Source organism: Schistocerca nitens, chromosome 4 (assembly GCF_023898315.1).
Source record: "Schistocerca nitens isolate TAMUIC-IGC-003100 chromosome 4, iqSchNite1.1, whole genome shotgun sequence".
NCBI classification, from domain to species: domain Eukaryota; kingdom Metazoa; phylum Arthropoda; class Insecta; order Orthoptera; family Acrididae; genus Schistocerca; species Schistocerca nitens.
In genome coordinates, this window is record NC_064617.1 from 410,101,404 (window position 1) to 410,109,513 (window position 8,110).

Consider the following 8,110-nt stretch of genomic DNA (forward strand, 5'->3'; position numbering starts at 1 on the left):
GCAATTCTGCCATGCTGATCACTCAGGTCAAGAGGTGGACTGGTTCTGGATGAAAATGCAGAAGTAGTTACAAGTGAATAGTTGAATTGTACGCACAATGCACAAAGGTGTCCCTACAGATGGTGTCCGAAAAGAAAGACAACGTGGCGAATATTATTGGAAGGGTAGCGCAGTACTACCGTTACTCGGTAATAGGCCTGCAACGAGCGGAGCGAACGAAACAGATGTTGTGGCAGCTGTTGCTCATAATTCACATATTGGCTCCAGACAACTGGCGAATGGCTCTGAAGTAAATGAGCCCAGCATTGCTCGAATTTTGCGCGCAAGCAGCTTCCATCTGTATCACGTCTCACTTCACCAGGAGACTAACTAGCCGGATTGCAGAAGACACACGGAAATCTCTCACTCGGTTCTGATGTGTCATTAGAACAACAGGTTTATTCATCAGACAATTATCTGTACCACAGAAACTAGTTTCACAAATCACGGAGAGCTATATGTAAATACTATGCTTTTTTTGCACCGATGAGAATCGGCACTGGCTGAGGCAGGTTGATCTTCACAGGCATTGTAGTATGAACGTTTGGTGTGGGATTACTGCAGGCTACCTGACTGGTCCTTACTTCAAATGGTTCAAATGGCTCTGAGCATTATGGGACTCAACTTCTGAGTTCATCAGTCCCCTAGAACTTAGAACTAATTAAACCTAACTAACCTAAGGACATCACACACATCCATGCCCGAGGCAGGATTCGAACCTGCGACCGTAGCGGTCGCGCGGTTCCAGACTGTAGCGCCTAGAACCGCTCGGCCACCTCGGCCGGCGGTCCTTACTTCCCTGAAGAAAACTGGTGGGAGATATACTGCTTAACAAAGTGCTGTCGGCTCTTCTAGAGGGAAAACCATTTGAAATACGGCCACTTATGTGGTACCAGCACGATGCGTGCCCGTATCACTACTCGACTCTAGTCGTTGGGGAGGACGTGCAACGTTTATCAGCTGACCTGCATGTTCGCCTGATCTGACGCCACTGAAGATTTTTTCCTCTGGGATAAATTTAAAAACGACATATATGCACAAGTTCCTACGACCCAAGAGGATTTAAAACAAGGCTTTGTTGCGGAATATACAATGGTATCGAAAGAATCCCTTCGGCCTGTCAAGAAGTCCTTGACCACAGACAGAAAGCGTATATTGCAATAAACAGTGGAGATTTTGAGCACTTGATGACATTTTTTTGAATTTTAGGAAAGTACATGCTTTCGTGGTTTGCTTTTTGTTGCTAACGTAATTTGACAATGTAAGCGTGTATTCTGACATTAAACGCATGGCGCGAAGTTATTCTTAAGAGTCCCCCATTTTACAAAGTCTTTCAACTTCCGACGTGCACCGTTCTTTCAAGGCTTTGAAAGAATCAAGATCAGATCTGTTAGCGTAGTTAATTGGTGAACCATCCTTAGATGCCACGTCCTTTCTCTTCCAGTTGGTGTGTCGGTCCAACCGCAGACTGTGTGATTATTATCAGTTTTAAATTAAATTTTTCTCCACTTTTTCACTTTTAGTCAAATGGAATTAGTAAGTTTTGTCCACTTATCCCTGTCGTGAGTAAACTGTCCTAGCAGCGTCAGGCACGAACGCCCATCAGCCTGTCGTGACAGTCGCATCTAACAGCCAGAACATCCTCATGCGACAACAAACGGTTTCAGGTTAAAAATAGACGCATCCTATGTTCTTGGTACTATAATTACTCCGGAACTACTGATCGAATTTTGAAGAGTAAAACGCCGTTGAATTCGTGCCGTTTAGAACTACGATACTATCATCAGAAATTACTATAGCTCCATTTGAAAAAGTGAAGATGATACCAGTACTTCTGTGATTAATATAACTATAGAAAGAGACTGTACGTCATACAGTGTGGACTAATTCACAAATCATCTGGGTGAAGAGAGAATTGCGATACCTTAAATGTTTCAGGAAATATTTGAGTTGAACAGCTTCGCTGATTCATCCAGTATAGCGTATATTACTTGCATGACGTAGTTGAGAACGTATCGCCTTGGGTCATCAGAATCTGAAACACTAAGCTCCTCTTTCCACAACTGGACGGTTATTCTCTTTAAAGAATGCGCGGTGTGGAGTAGCTTAGACAGCGTACCCAGCAAGCGCACTTCGAGTAAAAGGTATCAAAGCCCTGTTTCCGCTTTTTACGATGAGCTGTCATAGTCACCAAAACAATGTTTCGACTGCAGATCTACCTCGGTCAGAAGATGCAGACTAGATTAGCCGTGATTCCTGTAAATCGCTTAGGGTGAATGCCAGAGGGATTCTCATGGAAAAGACGCTGCCGATTTCCATCCTATTTGTTTCATCCAAAATGGTGATTCATCTCTGTCGTCGTCACTGAGATTGTAAACGCCTATGTTTCTATCTTCGCCAACGGCCTTGCCGCAGTGGTAACACCGGTTCCCGTCAGATCACCGAAGTTAAGCGCTGTCGGACTGGGCTAGCACTTGGATGGGTGACCATAAGGTCTGCCGAGCGCTGTTGGCAAGCGGGGTGCACTCAGCCCTTGAGAGGCAAACTGGTGAACTACTTGATTCAGAAGTAGTAGCTCCGGTCTCGTAAACTGACATACTGCCTGGAGAGCGGTGTGCTGAACACATGCCCCTCCACAGCCGCATCCAGTGACGCCTGTGGGCTAAGGATGACACGGCGGCCGGTCGGTATCGATGGGCCCTCCGAGACCTGTTCGGGCGAAGTTTTTCTATCTTCATTCCTTCCTTCCCTCTTGCCTTTTGTGTAACAATTTTGACTCATGTTTTCAGTAGCATACAATTTTTTTTATATTGATATTATCTGTCCACATACTCATTTCCAGAACAGTTAGTTATGCCTATCAGGCATATCCCATCGATAAACAAGTCACGGTTCTATGTGTTAAGGCGAAGGACTTGCACACAACATTGTATATTTTTATAAAATCTTCATCATCTTTATAAAGGTGATTACTTCCGCTCGCTGACTGAAATTTTAAAATTTAATATAGTCTACTAATTGATAAAGATTTTGATAACAGGATTAATCATTCTTCCTGAGCTAAAGTCAATTAAAAAAATAGATCTATGGAAAATTATATTTTCATCCAGTTTTGTAATTATGGATGACAGTATTATTTCTGAACTCTAATAGATTGTTTACAACACATTTTATGAAAGAAAATAGGTATTGTGGTGCTGTAGTTTAACTATACTAAACAATCACCTATACGATGACAGTGGTTGAGCAACATTTCTTATACTATGCGTTTAAGGATTGAAAGATTTCTTTCTTAATGATGGTTGTAATTACATATGTAACATTCACATATGTTTTCTGCTGCTGTTGTAAGTAATTCAGCTTCAGTGTACTGGAACAAATATGAATGAGGGCACTGCAAGAGTTCGATGACTCTGTGTTTAAATTTATCTATGGGTGACTTGCTAGTCAATCTATTGTGCAGTGCTGGGACACTCTTATCTGAGGTGTATTAGCGAGAAATTGAGTTATCCAGAGAATGAGATCTGCATTTTTTTTAATGTTTAAGATTATTATGGAGATGAAAACTCATTTACAATACTTGGTTGTTCTTTATATTGATGGAAAAGATTTTGAAGGAATTTCAAAAGTATGTTTGTAATTTTTGCATTGACAGGATCTTGTAATTGTTAGAGTCTTCTTACGATGTGCTGTCCTTTTCTCAATAATCAAAGTTTTATTTCTCAAAAACGATTTTATTTTAGAGTAAAACCCGCCTCCACGATTCATGGTCGAGTTGTGAAGAGTTTGTTGTGTGTGCATGTCGCCTTATGCCCCAGGAAGTCACCGATTGTTTCTGATAAACAAATTTAGAGTAGATTATTTATCTTTAGCTGCTTCATCTGCCTATTTGTATTTTCTATCGTGAACGGCAGTATCCCAGACACAAAAACAAAATGCTGAGCAAGAGGTAAGTCACTTCTATTGGAGGGTAGATCTCAACTTGCAATCTTGTGCAAACAGTGTGTAACCGGAAATGTCAGGTGATATGCTAGCTAGTACATCAATTTTCTGTGAACAGTGTTGGTAATTTCAAAAAAATTATGTTCTTCTGAATAGAGCTGTAATTTATTTTTGTGGATGTTCCTAGTCTAACAGTGAACTTCATATCATGCAACGTTCGTAATGTACTCCGGTACTAAGTTTTGGTTATATAGTTTCACTGAGCACACAGTTAGTTTCTTCTGGCATTTATTTAGATTCACTTTCATTATTTAAAATCATTCATTTCATGAAGTTTAAAGTTCTGTTTCATGACACAGTTCACATTCGCAACACAGCGCAAGCCAACAGTTGGTTTTGCTCAGCAACTGAATACGATACCTGAAGTTCAAGTTACAAGAGCAGAAAGTTTTTGAAACCAATTTTTTCAGTTTCTCACATTCAAATAATTTTTTTCTTATAGAAAGCTTACACGCATAACGTTGCTGAATCAAAATTAGGAAAGCTTGTTAATTTACTAATTTGTTTCTATCCATTACTTTTAATGACACAAAGTATAAAACTTGCTGAACGCAGTTGTTTAATTGACTACATGTAACGTAATCACACGGAAATATACAGAGCGACCCACCGTTCCGTTAGTTAGTTTCATTTTCCGTGGATCATTTGTATGTTTAATTGTAACGATGTGGAACAGTCATTTTACAGTCATATTACACATTCATATGTAACTATGGCTACATGCCAATCACTTACAATTTTTTTCAGTTCTGTTGAGAGTTAATAACTCTTACACATCGCCTTTTTCACGTTAAAAAAGTAGAAATTTTTGTTTCAATGAAAGTTGCTCGGGAGAAACTTTCGAGCTTGTTTTCAAATTTAACTCTACTCTTTGTTAGACATTTTATGTCATTGGATAAGTGACAAAACTTTTGATGGCAGGACTGTGCATTTCTTTTTGTGCTAAGGCCTCTTTATGCTAAAGACAACCTTAATATAGAGTAATGAATGTCATTTTTCGTTGTGGTATAGTAATCATGTACATCATGAGCTACAGTGGATTATTTACAACAAACTTCATGAGGGTATAAATATACTGTGAGGCTTAAACGGGTCTACCATATGATCTTGGGTGAGCATAGCATATTATTCTTACATTGCGTTTTTGGGCTGCCGCAAGGCATTATTCATGCAGAATTGTCAACTAACTGATTTGTCTCTTCCCAAGATTTGCAGCGACTCTAAGTGCAAATCTGCATCAACTAAGTTGTTTTAGGCTTTCCAAAATGTCTTTTTCCATTTTAAATTTTCGCCAGTTTTGATGCTTACAGTTAGTTACTACTTCCTCGCCATGTGTTACACTGATCATTGATGTGGTACTCCATATGTTGTGTCTTTTTGAAGCTGAGAGCGAGACCATTCGTAGAAAACCACCCAATAATAAATTAAAGAATATTATTTGCCATTTCTTCTGTTACTCTATGTATTTTTGTTAGGGTTGATTACAGTATTAGTGTCATCCTCAAAAGCAACTAATTGTGCTTCTTCTACATTAGATAGAAGATCATTTACATTGATGTGAAACAACAGCGGACCGAAGATTGAGCCTTTTGAAACCCATGATTGATTTCTACACAGTCAGAAGAATATTCCTCCTTATATCGGTTTAAATATTACGAACAACTTTCTGCATTATGTTAGCTATGTTTGACATCAGCTATTGGTGTCTTAGACTACCAGTTCCATAAACTCTCCGTTTATGTAAGAGCATATTGCAAGACACATAATCAAATGCCTTAGACAGGCCACAGAAAGTACCAACTGGTACTATTTTCTTATTTAGTGCTTGTAAAATTTGCTTGAATATGCCATTGTTATTTTCGTTAAGCAACTCTTCCAAAATCCGAACTGTGAGTCATTGAGAATATTATTGTTGTTGAGGTGAGATACTCTCGTAGAACACATGACCTTCTCAAGAATTTTGGAAAATGGTATCAATAGTGAAACTGGTCTGTTATTATTGACATGTCTCCTGCCATTTTTGTTGTAGAGGGGTTTAAAAATGGCATATATCTCTAAAAGATGCCCTGAGTTAGCGAGGCATTACATATTTCAGGAAAAAACAGTGCTTGTTATGCGGAAACAAATCTTCAGTACTCTGTTGGAAACACTATCAAATCCAGATGAGCTTTTATTATTCGGAGAATATGTAACTTTCTTCATTTCAGAGAGAGAAGTGAGTGAGGCACTCATATGTTCGATTTTTATACTCGTATAAGCTGCTTCTTCAATATACTCTTAGGAATTTTGACTTGAGATGTTTGTCCTTTTTTCCTACATTTAAGAAATGCGTATTAAAAATATCTTTTGCCATGAGTTACCATTTATCCCATTTAAATTAATACTGATGTTATCCTATTCTGTGGTTTGTTGACATGTCTTTCGTTTTACTGTTTTCCATACAGACTTCGTTGTCTTAATTACTGATTTTAAACATAATGTTCATGATTATTACTTTTCTCAGTTATTTTGACTAATTTTTGTAGTGTGCAACCACTGCCAGAAATTCTCGCTAACAGGTACAACTCGCTTTTCCTTACACAAGGTATTTTCATCCTTCTAGTGACCCATGGTTCTTTACATGGCTGTTTAATGCCCCTTCTGATTAACTTGTGTGAAAAGCTATTTTCAAATAATGATGTGAGTTTATCATGGAATTGATTAAACTTTATGCCAGGTTTTGGTTTATTATAAACTTCATCCCAGGTCATGTAAATTATTCTTAAAAATATTTGTCCTGGAATTATTAATTATTCTGTTTTACAATGAGGAGTATCTATACTGTAAGACACTATATCATTTGTCATAACTATTTGTGCATAATGATCCGATTTAGAGCATTTGTTACGGGGAATACAGTTCTTTCTTGTTTTGAGTAAGAAAACATTAGCAATGAGGGTCCTATTGTCTTCACCCATCCATGTTGGAAAGTTACTTATTAAGATCTAATTGTGGGATCGAAATAAGATTTCCAGATAATTTTTCACATCAGAATTTTTTAGAATATACACTTAAATCACCAAAGACCATTGCTTGCTGCTGTCTGAGAGATAGTACATGCCTCATAAACAGTTCAAATTATCTCTGTGTTACAATTAAAAGTGAACATTTTTAGTATTAATTCACCAACACATACTTCTATATGCTTATCACTATACAACACGCAGAATTGAAAACAGTCTTTGATAGAAGTTTTTTAGTTATTTTATTATTGGTTTCGATCTATGAGATCGTCATTAGATGCATCTGTCTTCCTAAATCAGTAAACAAAACATAGAATATTTCAGCCAAGACTGGCACCACCAAAAGTGGTAAACACATAAAAACGCTGTGATAAAACACAATCGACCATAATGTAGGGTCACCAACATGATATGCAGTTATTGAAGTAGCTCTAAAATGTGTTGTTTCCCTTTATAAGTTCTGAAAAAATGTGCAGCGAAAATTGTTTCCCTATTTAAGTTCTCGTAAAAATTTACAATGAATTATTTTTAAAGATTCTGCATCAGTTACCATATATTACCCAAGTTTTGAATTTAAGATTGGTGTTGTACTCTTTGATGTTTAGAGCATCATAGGCTGTTCTTAAAAAAAATCGAGAAATCGTCTGCTGAAAACACTTTACTAACTGAAAACATATTAATTTCAATTGTCTCCGATGTTGAAGGCAGATTGGAATTTCTTACTTAATACTTATGTCATCTGAAAAGTGAACTAATTATGGGTGATTTATCTTGAATAGAAAATCAATTACGTATCTGAGAATCCTGGAGATACTAAAAGGTATCAGATAGATTATATAATGGTAAGACAGAGATTTAGGAACCAGGTTTTAAATTGTAAGACGTTTCCTGGGGCAGATGTGGATTCTGACCACAATCTATTGGTTATGAACTGCAGATTGAAACTGAAGAAACTGCATAAAGGTGGTAATTTAAGGAGATGGGACCTGGATAAACTGAAAGAACCAGAGGTTGTAGAGAGTTTCAGGGAGAGCATAAGGGAACAACTTACAGGAATGGGGGAAAGA

The 8,110-nt window shown here is 37.7% G+C and overlaps 1 pseudogene; it reads left to right on the plus strand.

The window, feature by feature from the left end:
• The first annotated feature begins 2,435 nt into the window (after window positions 1-2,435).
• LOC126254365 (5S ribosomal RNA) lies at window positions 2,436-2,553 on the plus strand (annotated as a pseudogene).
• Window positions 2,554-8,110: the final 5,557 nt, after the last annotated feature.